The sequence below is a fragment of the Saimiri boliviensis genome, chromosome 1 (assembly GCF_048565385.1).
Source record: "Saimiri boliviensis isolate mSaiBol1 chromosome 1, mSaiBol1.pri, whole genome shotgun sequence".
NCBI classification, from domain to species: Eukaryota; Metazoa; Chordata; class Mammalia; order Primates; family Cebidae; genus Saimiri; species Saimiri boliviensis.
Genome location: NC_133449.1, coordinates 297,901,234 through 297,920,901, shown reverse-complemented (window position 1 = coordinate 297,920,901; position 19,668 = coordinate 297,901,234).

Here is a 19,668-nt window from a genome sequence, read left to right as displayed (position 1 = left end):
TTACCCAGGCTGGAGTGCAATGGCGCGATCTCAGCTCACCGCAACCTCCACGTCCTGGGTTCAGGCAATTCCCCTGCCTCAGCCTCCTGAGTAACTGGGACTACAGGCACGTGCCGCCATGCCCAGCTAATTTTTGTATTTTTAGTAGAGACGGGGTTTCACCTTGTTGACCAGGATGGTCTTGATCTCTTGACCTCGTAATCCACCCGCCTCAGCCTCCCAAAGTGCTGGGATGACAGGCGTGAGCCACCGCACCCGGCCAATATATGAATTCTTCACTGTGCTGGGAAAGGTACTGCATGTCAGTATGTGTTCTGCTGATGGTAAACGTCACGCTTCTAGTGTAGGGTTGGTTTGAGTCAATGCCATAAGCTACATTATAATAATTTTTGCAGAGGAGTCTAGCATTTTCAAGCATACTTTTGTTGCTGTTGTTGGCATAAGGCCTTATGTTTAAAATCCTGCTTCAGTTGCCCGAGCAGCTTTCTGTATGAAGTAGGAACAGTGGGCCTGAGTCCAGTGCTGAGGCAGGGGAGCAGATGCCCCTCCTCCCTGGGAGGGTCTCACCAGGGAACACAGGGCTCTGCAGTGTCCTGGGCCCCATCACACTTCAGGTGGTGGAAGTTCATTGTCAATTTGCTCCAAATTTTGTTGTTATTCGAACACCTCTGTTTTCCTGTCATTCAGTTAAGAAACTTCTTCAAATACTTCTGTTTTCAAAAAAAGAGCTCACTACGTAGATTGGTAGTGTGTATGTTTCAGAATTAAAATGGAAAATGTATTTAAAATGATAACAAACACCAGAATTAAAATTCAGGGTCTAAAGCAGACGTCCCCAAACTTTTTACACAGGGGGGCCAGTTCACTGTCCCTCAGACCATTGGAGAGCCGCCACATACTGTGTTTCTCTCACTGACCACCAATGAAAGAGGTGCCCCTTCCTGAAGTGCAGCGGGGGGCTGGATAAATGGCCTCAGGAGGCCGCAGGCAGCACATGGGCCATAGTTTGGGAATGCCTGGTCTAAAGTAAACAAAACAGTAGATGCTGGCATTGATGTGGTGTAAACAGAACACTTTTCCACTGCTGGTGAGAATGTGAACTTGTACAACCACTCTGAAAAACTGTATGGAGATGCCTTCAAGAACTAAAAGTACAACTGCTGTTCTATTCAGCAGTCCCACTTCTGTGTATCTACTCAAAGGAAGCGAGTCATTATATGAAAAAGACACTTACACATGTGTGTGGCTAGCAGCACGATTCACAACTGCAGAGATACGGAACCAATGTAAGCGCCCATAATCAATGAGAGGACAGAGAAAATATGGTGTATATATACCATGGAATACTACTCAGCCATAGAACAGAACAAAATAATGTCTTTTTCTGCAACTTGGATGGAGCTGGAGGCCACTATTCTAAGTGAAGTAACTCAGGAATGAAAATCCAAATATCACATATTCTCACTTTTAAGTGGGAGCTAAGCTCTGAGGATGCAAAGGAGTAAGAATGATAAAAATGAACTCTAGGGCCTCAGAGGAAAGTGTGTGAGGGGGTGAGGGATAAAAGACTACACATTGTGTAGTGTAGCTGCTTGCGTGATGAGTAGACCAAAGTCTCAGAAATCACCACTAAAGAACATACCCATGTAACCAAAAGGCACCTGTACCTCCAAAACTACTGAAATAAAAATAAAAATTTGCCAGGCATGGTGGCTCACACCTGTAATCCCAGCACTTTTGGAGGCCAATGCGGGTAGATCACGACATCAAGAAATGGAGACCATCCTGGCCAACATGGTGAAATCCCGTCTCTACTAAAAATACAAAAACTAGCTGGGTATGGTGGTGTGTGCCCGTAGTCCCAGCTACTTGGGAGGCTGAGGAAAGAGAATTGCTTGAACTCAGGAGATGGAGGTTGCAGTGAGCTGAGATCACACCAATGCACTCCAGCCTGGCACCTGGCAACGGAGGAGACTCTGTCTCAAAAAAGAAAAATGTTTTAAAAGCCAAGATGCCAAAAGACAAATGCTGCTGACTATATTTTGGGTATGGAGAGCTGGTTTGGGCACATATCAGGTGTGCATTCTCAAATGTGTGGACAGCTGGTGCACTGGGCATTGTAGAAGTGAGGAACTGGGGCATATGGGAAGGATGAGAACCTGGGGTAGAACGGTGGTCAGAGCAGGGGCAAAAGTGTGCAGAGAACAGGAGGTCCTTCCACACTCATCCTTCAACTCGTCGCTCAGCCATCCAGGGGCTGTTCCTTTCCCCTTGAGGGCACATAGGCACCTCGGACTCAGTGCAGCCAACATGAATGCACAGCTGTATCCCTCTTTCTCTTTCATACGCCACCAATTAAATCAGAACCAAGACTCCTGACCCAGCTGCCAAGGGCTGTCCACATCTGTCCCCTTGTCGCCATCGCCTTCACTGGCTGAGTTCAGGGTCCTCTCAGCCTTTTCACATGGCTTTTGGTAGGAACCTCCCGACCAGGCTCACTGACTGCAGCCTTGCATGCCTGGCCTTTTCCCACAGCATCAACAGTGATATTTCTCAATTGCAATGGCACCTCTACACTGATAATAGCCTCCAGGGGATCCCTCACCTTCTGGGGAAGGCCTTGATGACCGAGATGGGACTAGAGGATAGGACACTTGATTATCTAAACTGAGTCTGTGTTTCCAACCACAATTCTGACCACTCTCTGACTTGCCGAACCCCTCACTGCCTGGCCTCCAGATGACCACCTGCTGGTCCTCCCTCCCGGTGCCATCCTCTCCATGCGCCTGAACGCTTAGCATCTCGCCATGCCCTGGCTCCAGGCTATTCCAACCGCATCAGACAGCAAGTCCTTGAAGACAAGCACCATTTGTTCTTGACAGCCTGATTTCTGGGGGTCTTCCACGGAGAGCCGTCCAATGACATTTGCAGAATAGATGGAAGACAAGCACTTCAAGAAAAGTATTCCCAAACCAACTGCTGGGCAGCTCGTGTTTCAAAGAAGCACCTGAATCAAGTAGACCTCATCGACATCAAAGTCATGATTATGGGTTGAAACTCTTGTCAATTCGATACATGAAGAGTGCTTTCCTCCTAATGCTCCACGCACGTGTGTGAGCACAGACACACACCACCACACAGGCACTCTCATACACACTTGCAATTATATACCCTGGGATACACAAAGACACACACTCACAAACACCATACATATTCACACACATATACACGGCATATACAAACACACATTCACACACAATATTAAAACATAAAAATTAATTACATAAAGATTAATTACACAAAAATAATTAGATAAAAAATAATTACATAATCAAAAACATAAAGAACAAAATTATATTATTACTAGAAATGAAGGCTTATGCAGTGGACTTAACATGTTCTAAAGGAATACATCTCCAGAGCTTCACAGTCCACAAGTGGGAGACCTCCTTGATATAGTTACTTAATGTCTAGTGGCCCTTCTGTGTACTTTGAGCTCAGTTGGGAACCATTACTACATGTTCTCATTTGATATCATGACAATCTTATGCCTTGTTTACTATAATCTGCCTTTTAAGTTACATCATACAGATTGGAGAGTACAGGCTACCCTGCACTACAGATGTCAGTTCTGCAAATGTCAGTGGTCTATTTAAACATATATTCTAGAGGCACTAGCTGTTAGAGAAATCCAGCAGTGAGTGCACCAACCATCTGGGGTTTCTGGGCTGTAACAAATGCAAGGTATCAGCTTGCATAGAAAAGCATGTGGAATCATGAACGCACAACATCCTGCTCTTAAGACTGACACTTAGGCTTTTCCTAAAGCCCTGGGCTTGATGTTGTGCGTGGAACAGGAGGAATGATTAATGAGCCTGCAGGAATTCCAGAAGACTATAGAAACTGCCTGTATTTAGTTTAATGATGAGCTGGTTGACAGCTAGCCTGCAAGAGACGTTCAGGAGTAGGAACGAGCTTCACTCTGAGGATGTGACCAGCTGCTTGCTGTCGTCAGTGGGCAGAAATGAAACATGAAGGAAATGGACTTAAACTGCATCATAAGGTAATAATTTAAGATACAAAGAACTTCCTGAGGCTGGAATGGGTTACCATAAAAAAAAGATGGAATCTCCCTTCCTCAAGATCTTTAAAAGTAGGTTCTTTCCAACGCTGCTAAGGCTAGGGCGTTCCTCAGAACTCAAAGTTAGGAGATGGAGGCCGGAGGTTCGTGTCATTCCCAGAAGTCTATTTGAATTCGCTAGTGGTGTTTTCTCCCATCCTCCCTCACCATGCCCCTAATCCACCCCTCCCTTTGTGTTCCACTTTTCTTGCTTACAAACACTAACATTTATTCACGTGGTGTATAGTTCTGTGAGTTTTCAAAATTACATACAATTATGTAATCACCACCATCAACAGGTGAAATTTTGCCTTTGACTTTATATTACTTTTTATCCACCAATACCATTTTTCTTTCTCTCTGTACACACATGGTAAGACTTACAACTGGTAAGAGATCAGCACCAAATTGCCCTCTCCAACCTCATTTCTTCTGCTGGCTGAACAGAGAGGTGGCAGAGAGAGTGGGAGGGAGATTCCATGCCCATGTATCCCACAGTTAGGCTTGGAGTAGTAAGGTGACCGCAGCTGAGAGTGATGTGGGCGCATCTGCTATTTTGTGCTCTGTGGTAGAAAACAGTAAACTGAACTGTCGGTTGGGAAGGAATGTGGCGAGAACATGGAAAATAAAATTGGGAGAGCCAGCTCCCAAATCCAGTGAGTTTGTAGGAGAATTTCTTGGGACGGCAAGGCAGAGTACCCCATGAAAAGGAGGTGAGCATGTTATCTAGAGGCCCTAAGGAGTTCCTCTCCCACAGACTCTGCGCGGTCTCAATTCCTCACCTCTGGAGGATGGCAGGCACCACCTGGAATCCAGGGGACTCTCTGGATGCCGCAATCAATGGCTCACTGACAGAACTTCTAGAAGCCTGGCGTTCACACAGTGAGGCAGAGTGAGAAGAGATACAGTGTGGTGTTGAGAGAGGAGACAACAGCCTGTGTGGTCAAAGACTGGGACATGGAGAGAGAAGCAGAGTTGCGAAGTACCCATGGGTTGTTGCCTGAGTGGACCTGTTCACGGTGTCCACTGCAGACAGGGTGCTGGGGAGCTGCAGTGGTAGAGGTCGAGACCTTCTGGGAGACTCAGAGTCCCTGTCCCTGGCACAGCAGGTGGCCCACTCACTGAGTCCCTATGTCTCCTGGAAGGATTGACAAGAATGACCATTCACACCGAGTGACCTCTGTCAATGGACAACATGCAAGACCCTGCAGGGCCCTTGTGTCTGTGCACAAACAATCGAGGTGGAGGCTGCCCCCAAACCCGGAGGGAGGACTATGCTACAGCAATGGCCCAGGTCACAGAGAGGCCACCTGGCTGGAGATCCTCACCCACGCTGGAGAATGCACACACCGCCAGGGGCACAGTCTTCCTGCAAGGGGTCAGAGGCAGAGGAGAAAACGGCCTGTTGATGTGGGGAGGGGCCACTCTAGAGCTTAGCTTAGTTCTGACCTACAGGGTTGCACACCAAACTTTTACAAGATGAATTTCACACTTGTTAGATATGGTCATGTGTGTGTGTGTGTGTGTGTGTGTGTGTGTGTGTGTGTGTGTGTGTGTATGCCATATATATGCCTTATATATGTATGTGTGTGCATGTATGGCATACACAAACACACACACACACAAACACACACACACACATACATATGGGCATATTAGGCATTTCTGAGATCTGTTTCCTGGCTTGATTTTTGTTTTAAGCTTGGGGTTTTTTTTTATTGCATTTTAGGTTTGGGGTACATGTGAAGAACATGCAAGATTGTTGCATAGGTACACACATGGCAGTGTGGTTTGCTGCCTTCCGTCTTCTCACCTGTATCTGTCATTTCTCCCCATGCTATCTCTTCCCACCTCCCCACCACCCCGTCCCTCCCCCATTTCTCCCCAACGGACCCCAGTGTGTAGTGCTCCCCTCCCTGTGTCCATGTGTTCTCATTGTTCAACACCCGCCTATGAGTGAGAACATGCGGTGTTTGATTTTCTGCTCTTGTGTCAGTTTGCTGAGAATGATGGTTTCCAGGTTCATCCATGTCCCTACAAAGGACGTGAACTCATCGTTTTTGATGGCTGCGTAATATTCCATGGTGTATATGTACCACATTTTCCCTATCCAGTCTATCAGCGTTGGGCATTTGGGTTGGTTCTAGGTCTTTGCTATTGTAAACAGTGCTGCCATGAACATTCGTGTGCACTTTTATGATACACCCTCAGAAATCTATTGATCTACTCATTGCCACTGAAATTTGCCTTTCTTCCTTTCCTCCCTCCCTCCCTTCCTTCTTTCTTTCCTTTTTTGCTTTCTCTCTTTCTTTCTCTCTCTTTTTTCTTTCTCTTTTTCTTTTACTCTTTCTTTCTTTGTTCATTCTTCTTTCTTTTATGTCCCTCCCTATTTTCCTCCCTCCCTCCTTCCTTCCTTCCCTCCCTTCTTCCATCCCTTCATCTGTTTTGTCCTCTCTCTCTCTCTCTCTCTCTCGTTCAGGAAGGTGACTGCTTAGTTCATAAAGAAGGGCAACTATGATGCTTTGTCTCCTCTGGTCTCTGTCTGAATGACTACTTCCTGATTCTGTTATTTTCACATTATATCTTCTCATCTTGTTTTCACATTTCTAATGATGGCACATTTTTCCAAGTTAAGGGGAAGAATATATATGTATGCAAACATATATAAATATACACACATGTACCTATGTGAAACACACATGTACACAATGACATGTGCTGTATATGCTTTTGAATGAACTTTGTTTTTAGTAGCAGAAAACCAGAGGAGTTGGACTTTTGAAGTCTGTTTTTAAAAAATACCACTTTCATAGTGCCTTCTGTTCACAGTTACACACTGCATTCACACCACCAAGTATGTGACCTCTGCTAGGCATAAATCCCAAAATTTGAATGGTTGAGAGCATGTGCCTGGCACCCTTCCGCTCCCTGGAATTCACGCTCACACCTTCCTGGCTGTGTCTGTGGCACACGCGGTCATGATGGAGAGCTCAGGAGCTCCCTGGGAAGCTCCTCCGGCCCACCCCCCACCATGTGGCCTGCGTCCCACACTCACACCTGGTGGTTTATGTTGGCTCAGTTTTTGTCATTGTGGTATTCTGCTTTCCGAATCTCACAGAAGTGGATTTCTGCATAGGAGATGCTAAGACACCCGCTGCCCTCAGCTGGAATGGAATGCAGTATCTTTGCAGCTGCTGGAAAAGGGACTCTGGTTTCAGTCGGTGAGCTGTGGAAGTGGGAGTTCCCAGATCAAGTTTTAGATTCCTTCAGGGCTTGGATGCCGAGAGAAAAGATGCCCTCCTGTTGGGGCCAGCCGGTGTTTCCTAGGATGCCCAGCTCATCCAGATGAATAGGGAATCTGAGAAGGGAGAGAGGGAAGGATTAGTTTTGTGTCGAGTAAATGTTGATCTTTCCTCACCTGCTTTTAATGAGTCTTCGTCTTGCTGAAATATTTTTTTTATTAAATTTTAATCAAAAGCACAAAAACAGATTGTTTATCATAGGAAAGACTGACCCAATTGTAAGCTTTCCTTGTCTGGCCAGGCTTACAGATGTCAGCAGCTTAACAATGGATAAGCATGCTTGGCCCAAGAGCCTGTGGTCAGAGGGGTGCCAGAGCCTGGAGAGGGAACCCATTGGAGAGGGTGAGATAATTTTGTCGTTTGAAAAAGGTGTTTTCCTGGGCAGTGGATTCACTACAGGAGGCGCTGTTTGTTTGATGAATGTGGATAACTGCATTTTGTTTATTTATTTATTTACTTACTTACTTACTCGAGACAGAGTCTTAATTCTGTCGCCCAGGCTGGAGTGCAGTGGCACCATCTCGGCTCACTGCAGCCTTTGCCTCCTGGGTTCAAGCAATTCTCCTGCCTCAGCCTCCTGAGTTGCTGAGATTACGGGCACATGGCACCACACCCAGCTAATTTTTGTAGTTTTAGTAAAGAAAGAGGTTCACCATGTTGGCCAGGCTGGTCTTGAACTCCTGATCTCAAGTGATCCTTCCACATCTACCTCTCAAAGTTCTGGGATTACAGGCATGAGCCACTGCTCATGTATTCATGGTTGATCTTTTCTAGATGGTCTTATGTAGTCAACCTACATTTTTAAGAGTAGATCTAACTACTGGCCTCCAGAGATATTACAGAAGAAATGACCGGTTCATTGTTTGGGGTAAAGCAAACGAAAGTCCCAATATGTGTGGGTAAAGTTTGCCTTCTAAGTGGAATATTTAAAGAAACATCCTGAGCCACGTGCTTGGGCTGTGATTCCATGCTGAACAGTTTCTTCTCAAGCACACATTTTCCAGGCATCATTCTTATCCTCAGAGATTCACTTGAATAGATGAGTGATTAAAGTCAACCAACATCTTAGCTTAACAGTGGTTAGAAAATAATTACATAGATAAATACTTTCATTATCCTCTTATGAGGGACAAATGCCATTTTATAATAAAATTGTTACCAAATATTTGTATTTAATTCACTGTGACAGGGGAATAAGGTCCAACTCTCCTCAAATTCCTTCAGCCTTAAGGATGTCACTCTCCGCACAGTGGTTGTGGAAAAATCTCTAGCCCCAGTTTTCTGCCTGGGCCTTCATGGAACCCACGTGTACATCCTCCTTTCTAAAAGAGCATCACAAATTCAGTGAAAACGAAAGATTCTGGGGCCAGCACCGAGAACAAGGTGAGAAAGAAAATGATGAACATTCTGAAATGTGATTAATGTTTGTTACCCGGTCCCTGCTGATTTTCCAGCTCTGGGTTTGGGCATAGTGATTCCCGTGAAGGCCATTGCTGTTGCGGCCTCTGCTTCTTAGGCTCTGGATTTCTGGAGCATATTCTTTCTGCTTTTTAATAAGTTTATGTTCCTTTACCAGTGAGATATTTCCAAGGTTTATTAGATTGCTCTTTGTAATGTTGAGTGGTTGTTTTCATTTTAGAGCAAAATAAAGTCGTGTTTTGCTTACGTTGAGGAGCAAGAGAGTCAGGAGGCTCTCTGGATACCCAAGAGAAGGAGGCCTTTCTCAGCAGCACCCTCTGTGGGCTCAAGTTCAGGCATTTGCCTGTCACATGGACCACTGATGGGGCCTTCTTTCTCCACAGCGTTGCTGTGTTTTCAATCTGTGCCACCCAGACAGCAGCATCAGTATCCCCTGGAATTTGGCATGCACGTTTATTCAGCCCCAAGCAGATCTGTTGAATCAGAAACCCTGAGGACAGCTGGGGTCCAGCAAGCAAGCCGAGGACCCAAGTGCACACATGCCAACATGGGAGAGCCCGTGTTGCAGAATCAGTAATTGCTCCGGGCTGAATTACCCCTCATCCTCAGTAACTCACAATGTGACTGTGTTTAGAAATACGGTCTTTCAATACGTGATTAAGTTAAAATGAGCTCATATGGGCAAGCCCTAATGTTCTACGACAGGCGCCCTTATAAGAAGAAGAGATGAGGTCACAGACAGATATTGGAGACGGTGCTGTGAAGTCTCGGAGAAGACGGCTGTCTAGGAGCGGAGGAGAGGAGCGTCCAGAGCTCACGTGCAAGCCGTCCCGCTGGTAGGATCTCTGCCTCCGGAACCGCAAGGAACAGCGAACCTGTTATTTGTTTGTTTTGTTGTTGTTGTTTTGAGACAGAGTTTCATTCTGTTGCCCAGGCTGGAGTACAGTGGCACAATCTTGGCTCACTCCAACCTCCACCTCCCAGGTTCAAACAATTATCCTGCCTCAGCTTCCCGAGTAGCTGAGATTTCAGGTGCCTGCCACCGCGACCAGCTAATTTTTTGTATTTTCAGTAGACACGGGGTTTCACTTTGTTGGCCAGACTGATCTCAAACTCCTGAACTCAGGAAAGCCACCTGCCTCGGCCTCCCAAAGTGCTGGGGTTACAGGCCTGAGCCACCGCGCGTGGCCAGCCAACCTTCTGTTTAAGCCACCATCTGTGGCACCTTGTTATGGAAACCCCAGCAAACTAATATAGTAAGAGATAATGAGGGTGACAATGTCACAAAATCAAGTGAATGTTGGCTAGTGGACTTTGAGATAGATCAAGACAAAATGCCTGGGACGGGCACGGTGGCTCACGCCCATAGCCCCAGCCCTTTGGGAGGCCGAGGTAGGTGGATCACTTGAAGTCAGGAGTTCAAGACCAGCCTGACCAACATGACGAAGCCCCATTTCTACTAAAAGTACAAAAATTGGCCAGTGTGGTGGTGTGTGTAATCCCAGCTACTCAGGAAGCTGAGGAAGGAGAAGCACTTGAACCCGGGAGGCGGGGATTGCTGTGAGCCAAGATCTCACCAGTGCACTCCAGCCTGGGGTGACAGTGAGACTCCATCTCAAAAAAATAATAAAAAGACGAAGTGCCTTAAGTACCTGCATGAGTTTCTCTCTCATCTGTTATCTTAGTCACCGAAAACATTCCACATAGATTGCCCACGGGCCTTTCTATATATACAAGTAATATTGAATACCAATGAGAGTCTTAGTAAGAGATGAACATTTTCACAGGTGTCTGTGTTTTGTGACTTTGAATGACCACGCAGACCACCGCGGGGCCCCAATACCACCTGTCAGCAGCTCTCTCAAGCTGCAGCCAGCGACAGGTGGTGAACTGGTGCTGTGGCAGAGCCCCACACACCCCATCCTCAACTGCGAAGCTGAGTTTTGGGTTATTTGAGACAAAGGAGAGTCTGTGCTTCCGTTAGACCCTGTGCCCAGGCAGGCTCAGATGTAATGTCGTCCTCTGTGTTGAAAATCTGTATGCACATTATCTATAATACAAACCTCACAATTTTGCAAGACAGATACTGATATCCCTATTACACAGAAAAAATCTGTCTCGGTGCAATTAAGGAGCTTTCCCAAGACCACACAGCTGGGAAGTGTTAATTCCGGTCTCCATTCTGCACGTGTCTAACTCCCCATCAACCTGCTGCCTCTAGGATCCCTGTACAAACTCAGGGCTTCTCCACAATCTCATTCAAAATCCTTAGTGTTTCTAACTGAGCCAGTGGAGTTTTCCCACAGAATCACACGATTTCCTAATTCTCATGCAGAATGTTTCAAGAACGAATTCACCATTTAAAAAGCAAGCAGATAGAAAGATACAGATTTTAATCTTTTAAAGAGTTCATTTGGAAAACACAAAGGGCCAGATATGACCCTGTTAACTTAGAAGCTCATTTTTTGTCCCCAAAATGTATCGCTGTGAAATGAGTGAAATTCTGTATCATTGTGCTTAGGAGCCCTTTAAGGGAAAGAAAAAAAAAAATTACAATGCTTTTCATTATGATCTTACTTTTCTGATTTCTGCAGAAGACTTTATTGCTAAACTTATCCAAAGGTAATTCGGATAATAAGACTTGAGGTTCATTGTTCATGTGTTTGTAACTTTAATAGCCTGAAATCGTTGATAAATTGCCCCACAATGGGAAATGCTTTTAAGCCCAATGGCAGGAGAATGAAGTCAGGCCATTTACATTTATGTTATCTTTTTCCTTCCGGACTCACTTCAAGATGTGTGGGTGGGGTGAACGCCAAGACATTTTACCTTTCAAATTCAGAGATCTTCAGATAAAAGTCACCCATATTTGGACTGGGTTTAGAGTGAAATTCTCAACCTAACTCTCTGCCTGCTTTTTCAATCTGTGTTAGAGAAGGCTCATTTCATTTCTTTATTCATGGCTACTAGCCTATACTTCGCCACATTTCTAAGATATTATTTTATCTCCTCTGTAAACCTTTATAAAATAAAGCAAACAAAAGAAGACAAACAAACAAAACATACCACATCAGCTATTTCGGATTATTTATGTTCAGTGAAAATGGCATCCAGAAGTAGGCACTCCACACAATCGAGTGATTCAGGCCTCAAAAAGCCAGCAAACTCCCATGTAAAGGAATCTCCTGGTCCCAGGCCAGTGTCCGTCAGCACCTTTTCAGGCCACTCCATGAAGCCGGCAGGATGTGCGAACAATATCTGTTTGCTGCTGAATGCAAACTACGAAAGGGTCGGTCAACAGGGGGGTTTCAAGTGGATGCCAAGGCCCATCAGTCATTCTCCCCTGTCAGTGATAAGAAGCCCGACAGGAGAGCAGTGGGAAAAGGAAAAACACTTCCAGGGGGTCAGAGGAGTAGCCCTCGGTCACCAAGTCAACATCTGTTACACTCTACCTCTCTGGAGTGTATTTCCAAACATTCTGAAAATGACTTCAGACTAGCTCTTTTTCTATGTCTTGATTGTGAATAGAAATTAACAAAATGAAGTAATTGCATCTTAAAGGAGAATAAGCAAAAAGTTTTATTGTAGTTAAATTGGAAGAAATGGTTGTGGGCTCTTCAGCTGATTCTACTGTCTGCTTCCAGGGCTGCTCTGAACCACCTCACAAGCCAAAACGCGTTTTCACTCTACCTCAGCATACTCAACCTCCCTGGAACACAGGCAGTGGAAATTCCAGATTAGAAAGATACAGGACTGTATTTCTCTCCCATGAGCATTCCTATACTCAAAACACTTTGCATTTGAGCTTTGCATTATGCAGCCGTCAAAATGCATTCTTCCACCCTGGCCATCTGACTCATGGGCAGCGGCCTCTTGCCTCAATGGGCTCCTGAGTCCTGGAGATTGTTTCGGCAAGTGTTGCCCCTGGGGACTTCCACGTGGCCCAAGAGAGGACCCCGCAGGCCTTGAGACAAGTGTCAACTGCTGAAATGAAGACGCAGGAAGACACACTTGCGCCAGGCCATCCAGAAGATCCTTTGACCACTGACTCTTATTTCAAGACGGGGCACGATCTGGTGACCCGCTCAATTCCACCTGTCACTGTAAAATTGACTTATGTGGGAAAATGGGTTATGATATGTGAGGTTTTACTTTAAAATCCGCCAGGTCACGATGCGTGCATTGTATCAAGGGATAGGTATACATTAAAATCTTCAAAGAATATTCTCTTCCCTGGTAACCTAGCCTAATGAGTCATAACTCAATGTCAGAGAGGCATTCCCCATATCTAACCTAAATTCTGCATGCTGTCATTTAAGCCCATCGCCCTCCATTCTGCCTTTAGTAAAATGTGAGAACACTAGTTGGCCGCAATCCCATGCAGAAGTGTTCGCATTTTAAATGCAGGTCCTGAATCACTTTCCATTGTTTCTTCTTCATCATAAGCAGCTCTAAGCAGCTTCACTCTTGCTCTGGGACTAGCTTCCATCATCTGAAATTATCGTCTGAAGGCCTCAGGGACAAGTCCCATGGGACAAGGCAGAGGTGTCAAAGGCAACCAACCCAGAACATTTCTAACCAGCCATCAGCAAACACGTCTTAGTCATTCCCATGGCTCAGTCACTGGGTTGGGAACTTTAGAGAGAGTAAAAATCAAAAGAATTCACACTCTGAGCAGAGTTCTTCACAGTTTTCAGGGAAGAGGATGTGTGGGCACCAAAGCCTGGGCCATTGAACCCCCTCATCCACAGGGAGAACGTGACCTGACTCCTCACCTGCCTCCCCCGGCCCAGGTAACAAGACAGCTGCTTTCTGGAATTGTACAGGCACCCTAGCTGTGAGCACCCGCTTCCACAGTGAAGGCTGGACATGACCTGTGTCTCTGCTGTGCACCTGCTGTCAACAACGGGCCCACAAGGGCAAGCCTGCCGGATCTAAGGCAGGAGAGCGAGTGGCTCCCAGGCGAGGACTCCCGAGGGCAGGAACAGAAATGCACTCCATCACCTGGGACAACTGACTGCAACCCATGGTTTGCTGGAGCAGGTACTGTTTATGAGAAGACAGGGAAGCCAGATGGCCTGTTTTGAATAAAGACAGAGATCTCATACATCTATAGACACAAATACTTATATAACGACCTGTGCCATATTTAAATTATACTGCTGTTTTGTGCTTAATATTCATTTGTCACTTACTATTCATTCATCTATCGTGTTGCATATCTGATAAATGAGCATTTATTGTAGAATAAATGTCAAAACATAGAAAAGAACTGCATGAAGTTCCTGAACTTTGGGGTTTAGAATGAGTTAAGGAAGGTTGGCAATCTAAGATCAGAGAGAAGAAGGTTGGAGCCAAGCCCGAGGAGAGACTCAGGTAACTCTCTGGGGTTCAAGGCAGCCCTGTAGCTTGCCAAACAGCACAGAGAAACAGGATGGACCCAGGCTGCAGGTGTGGACAGGCTCACCGTGCGCTGCCACCATGGGCAAGAATTCTCATTCCTGCAGGAATCATCCAAGTAGAACTTCCATTCTCTGGAAGACAACCTGAAAACAAAAAATAATCCATTTACAAGTCAGAATGTGACCAGATGTGTTGGAAGCCCATCAGTGTTCCCTGGCTTTCAGTGGTTTCTGCCATCTCTTACTATTTTGTACTTTAAAAGACAAGCTGGTGATTTCCAATAGTAAGAAAACAACCTGGTCTGTATGTTTCTACACTGCTCCACAAGTGAGAAAAGTTAATCGCCTCAAGGGCAGGGCTCTGGAGACTGCTTCTGATAAATGTTGCAGATAAAATGACTCCTATTGGAGTGCATGTCCTTTCTAAAAATTGGGAGGGTGTGGGCTGAACCAGACATAACCTTGTGTTTGTCAGCGGCAGACAGCAGTGGGATCTCGACTTATTATAGACTCAGGGGACTGGAGCATCTCCAAAACACGCTGAATAGGTAGCATTCCAGAATGAGGAGCTGACGGCTCCTAACTCCCTCGCGTTATTCTTGTCTGATTATAACTGATTCTTGCCCTTGAAATCTTCAAGACAGGGAGATTTTTAAATAGTCTCTTTGGCCCTCTTGCTATAAAACTTCTCAAGCATTCACACATATGAAGACACATTAAACATAGCATTATTACAAATCATTGTCGACAGTCTACTTGTCTTACCTTGAGCACCACACTGCCCCCCCAAAAAAATAAAAAACACCTGAGATAAAGATCTGTCTGCAAATGACTGCAAGCAGATGTTCCCAGGGGAAACCAAACCCAGTAAAGGAGTGAAGGAAACAGGGTTAGAGAGAAGAAACCCGTGAAGGTGTGGTCTCAGTGCTGACCCAGGGGCTTGGTCCCATAGGGGGACCAAGGAGGATCCTCCCATAGGAAGATCTATTCCTGGAGATCATTTTCAAGGCTGAGGGCTGGATTTTTATGCTTTGACCCAGGCAGGGTGAGGTAAGGGGCTGCACAGCCAGGCACTTCAGCTGTCTTTAACAAAAAAACTCTCATTGCCCAAGGGCACTCCTGAATCTTTGCCACCTCAGCGTAGAGAAGATGCGGGTGGTATTTTAGAAGCAAAAGCATCTTAAGTTTGAGAAAAGGGTCTCCCAGGAAGAGTCCAGAGAAGCTGATGTGGCCTCTGTGGAGGGCTGACATGTCCTCCATTCCATATGTCATCACAATTTGGGAAGAGAATCCAGGGAAATGTGGGAATGTTTCGGAGTTGATAGCAAATGTTTTGGTTGTATTCGCCTCCATGACTGCTATACCTATAACGGCAAGCTGAGTCCTTCTTGAAATGACAGAAATGGATGGCCTCACCGCTCTAGAGGCTGAAAGCCTGAAATCCAGGAGCTGCCAGGGCTGTGCCCCTCCCAAGGCTCTACGAGAAGATGTATTCCTAGGCTCCTCCAGTTCTTGGTGGCTGTGGTCACATCAGCGCCATCTTCAAGACTAGCATTTCCAAAGCTCTCTGCTCCATCTCCATATGGCCCTCTCTGTGGGTCTGAGCCTGGTCTCCTCTGTCCCTTCTCAGGATACATGTGACAGATTGAGTGCCACCCAGATCATGAAGTCTACTCTTCCCATCTCGGAATCCTAACTTAATTATAACTTCAAAATCCTCCTTTTTGCCATATAAAGTAACAGTCACAGATTCCAAGGTTTAGAAAAATGAATATATTCTGGGGGTGATTTATCAGCCTACCAAGCTGGTTTCCCCACACTATCAAGTAAAAATATAGCCAGGCTGCCGGCCTCAGGAAGAGGGTGAAACATATGAGTCCCTCACCCAGCATGTGGCCCCTGGTCAGGACCAGGAAGTCAATCTCAACCACAAAGTTCGGCAGCTGGTTTTGCCTGTGAGCTGCTTCCTGTGGGGATGCCATCTGCCTAGCCTTTTCTTCCTCAATGTGACCTTCCCTTGGCTCAGGTAGACAGGAGCCTCCCAGGCACAGGCAGGAATGTCGCAGAGGCAATGTGTGGCTGGAAGACACCCTCCCAGGCAGGAGCAGCCGGCCGGGTCACAGAGTCAGAAAGAGCTTGAGTGGAGGGCACCATCGTTTGCTAGGTAGAAGCCACAGGAGGATGACACCGTATTTCAGGCCAGTTGAGGTCCTGTCGGAAGTTAAAATTAAGGCTGAGGGTTAAGAAACATAATCAGATAGCCAAAGAAGAAATTTTTCCAGAATCAAGTGGTGTAGGGGCCGGTCTTAGGCAGAACACACTCCGAAAGGTGTGAGCAGGTCACCATTTGGAATAGGATAAAGGAAAGACCCAGCATGTGTCCCAGTCTGAAAGACGAAGATAAGACCGGTTCTTCTTTCAGTGCACTCTTGGACATAATCTTTCGGAACTGCTTAGCACAGTTATTAGCACACAGTGTGAGCTCAACAAATGTATATCCTCCTCCAAGACTCGATGGACAAGCCTGTGGAAAACGTGCACTAGGTGCACGACCAAACTGTGTACAAACTATTTACGTTTTCTGAAAGAGCCAGATAGAGAGAAGAGAGAACAGGAGTGGGGAAGGACAGGGACATCAGGGCATCAGGAGAGAGGAAGTAAAGAAGAACTGCTGAAAACAAAGATGAAACTCAACGATGATAGCGGGGAAAGACTAGAGCGAATACTTAGCAGGCAAGTCACAGATGTCGAAGGCAACATCAAGCCAGTAGAGGGAAGTAATAGAACTGACATTACAACAGAGAAGACAGTGCTTACAGAGGTGACAGGATCGAGCTCCGAACTGCTCGCTGTAATCACTGCTAGGAAGAAACAAGCCCAGAAAAATACCCTTAGAAGGCTACAAGAATTAGAATTAACTTGTAAAATAATTGAAAAAAAAAAAAAAACATTTTTTGGGAGCACAGATCAAATTATGGGCCACATAAAAATTAACTTAGTTACATCCTAAGGCCAGGCACTGTGGCTTAAGCCTGTAATCTCAGCACTTCGGGAGGCCAAGGCAGGCGGATTACATGAGGTCAGGACTTGGAGACCAGCCTGACCAAATCGTGAGACCCCATCTCTATTAAAAATACAAAAAATTAGCCAGACTTGGTGGCAGGATCCTGTAATCCTTGCTTCTCGAGAGACTGAGGCAGGAGAATCTCTTGAACCTGGAAAGCAGAGGTTTCAGTGAACCAGGATCCTGCTGTTGCACTCCAGCATGGGTGACAGAGCTAGACTCCATCTCAAATAAATAATAACAGTTATATCCTGAATCTTTTCTTCAATTTCAATAGGCATTTAGGGAAAAGTTACAAAAATTGATGGAAGGAATAAAAATTGGAACGTGATTGAAGATGACCTAGAAAACAATTCAATTAAGAATGTAAAAATCTAGAAGATAATGTGCAAACGTAGGATATGCATTTAAATTAATTAAACTAACTCTCAAATGTCACAAGTTGTCATCAATGTAGTTTAAAATGTTATCACACATTTTTTGAAGCAGTTTACATATTCAGCAAACATGATATTAGGACATTTGTATTCTATTATCCTAGATGATACTCACAAAGAGAAGACAGTGAACAGCAATGGATTAGAAAATAATTTTTGAAATGGTGAATTTACATAGATATTCAAATATTAATTCACTTTTAACTTATTAATTATGCAATTTACTAATCAATGAGATAAATCAAAATAATTTTTAAAGAAAAATAAAAGTGATCACTTGTAAATGTATCTTTTAAATTACTAAAGATCTTTTCAAGAAAACTTAGTTTAGCCAGAAAAGGGTAGAAAAATAAGGAAAACAATTGAAAGACATAAAAAAAGAGAAAATACTTGATAAAATAAAATGATAAAGTATCTGTGCGTATACATATATTTATTTTCACTTTCTCTGAAAAAAATATTATAGGTTAAAAAATCCCTCGGAACAAAATTCTGGAAAGATGTCCACTGTTGAGGCAATACCTCACATCTCAGTGGCATTAAACGGGAACCATGACTTAGCACTCAGAGGTCTGTGCCTGGCCAGTGGTCAGTTCATACAAGCTGGTCTTAGCTGGAGCAACTCTGGTCCTCACGGCAGGTCAGAGGGTCAGGGGGACAGACCTGAGGGGACAGGTAGAGACACCTGGAGCTTTTTCGGGCCTATGCTTGCAATGAACACTCTCTCAAATGTGTTATTTTTCTGTTGGCCAAAATAAGTCATATGTCCGAGGCCCCAACCAAGATGCAACAAAGGACACTTCACTCACGAAGAGGCCATTTCGAGAGAGCAGATGCTTGGGGAGATGACAAGCTGAACCTAAAAATAAAATGTATCACAGTCACTAAAGATTTCAGGCAGTTATTGAAAACGGGAGATACTTAAAGATATATCAGGAAAAAAAGAAACAGAGGTAACAACTTTAGCTTACAATGAAATTAATGTAACATGCAAAATCATTAGATTACACATGGCCTTTTTATTGATAAATGGTGTCATTCCTTGTGAATCATGGCCCTGATGTTTTGTTTGACAAATCCTATAGGATCAAGACATAGAAAGCAGAAAGCACATGGACATCAAGACAGCTACTGCATGGACTCCCTACGGGCCACAGCATCTTAGGTAGCCCTCACTCACTAGTGGGTGCTGGGCTAATTGGGTGCTCTGTAGATATGAGCCAACTTCATCCTCTCAGCAATCCTAGGAGGAGGCTCCTGGTATGGGTTGAAATCCAACATTCATGTGGAAGTCTTAACCCCCAGTATCTCAGGATGCAACCTTACCTGGAAATAAGAGCCTTGCAGATGTAATTAGTAGAGATGGGACCACAGTGGATAGAGGTGGCCTGAATCTAACATGAACGTGTCTTCATAAAAGGGGATTATGTGAACAAGGACATGCTCCAGGGAAAAGGCCATGTGAGCACAAGGGAAGGGATGGGTACCGTGAACCACTGCTGTAGACCGTGACCCTCAATGGTGGTGCTGAGGATGATGATGGCTGTGGGCTCCTCCAAGCAGGGGACATCAAGCCTAACAGACTGGCTGGGCTCACCTGCCCCAGCACTGAGAGAGCTCACTAGGTCAATGCCAAGGGGCCTCAGGATCCTGTGGTAAAAGCGTGTGCTCTGCAGCTGGGTATCACCTTTATTAGCTGAGACACATTGGACAAATCAAATAACATAAACAAAGCTTAGCAAACGGACACAAGAACAGAAAATCAAACACTTCATATTCTCACTCATAGGCGGGTGTTGAAGAATGAAAACACATGGACACAGGGAGGGGAGCATCACACACTGGGGTCTGTTGTGGGGGGACTAGGGGAGGGACAGCTGGGGATAGGGAGGTTGAGGAGGGATAACACGGGGAGAAATGCCAG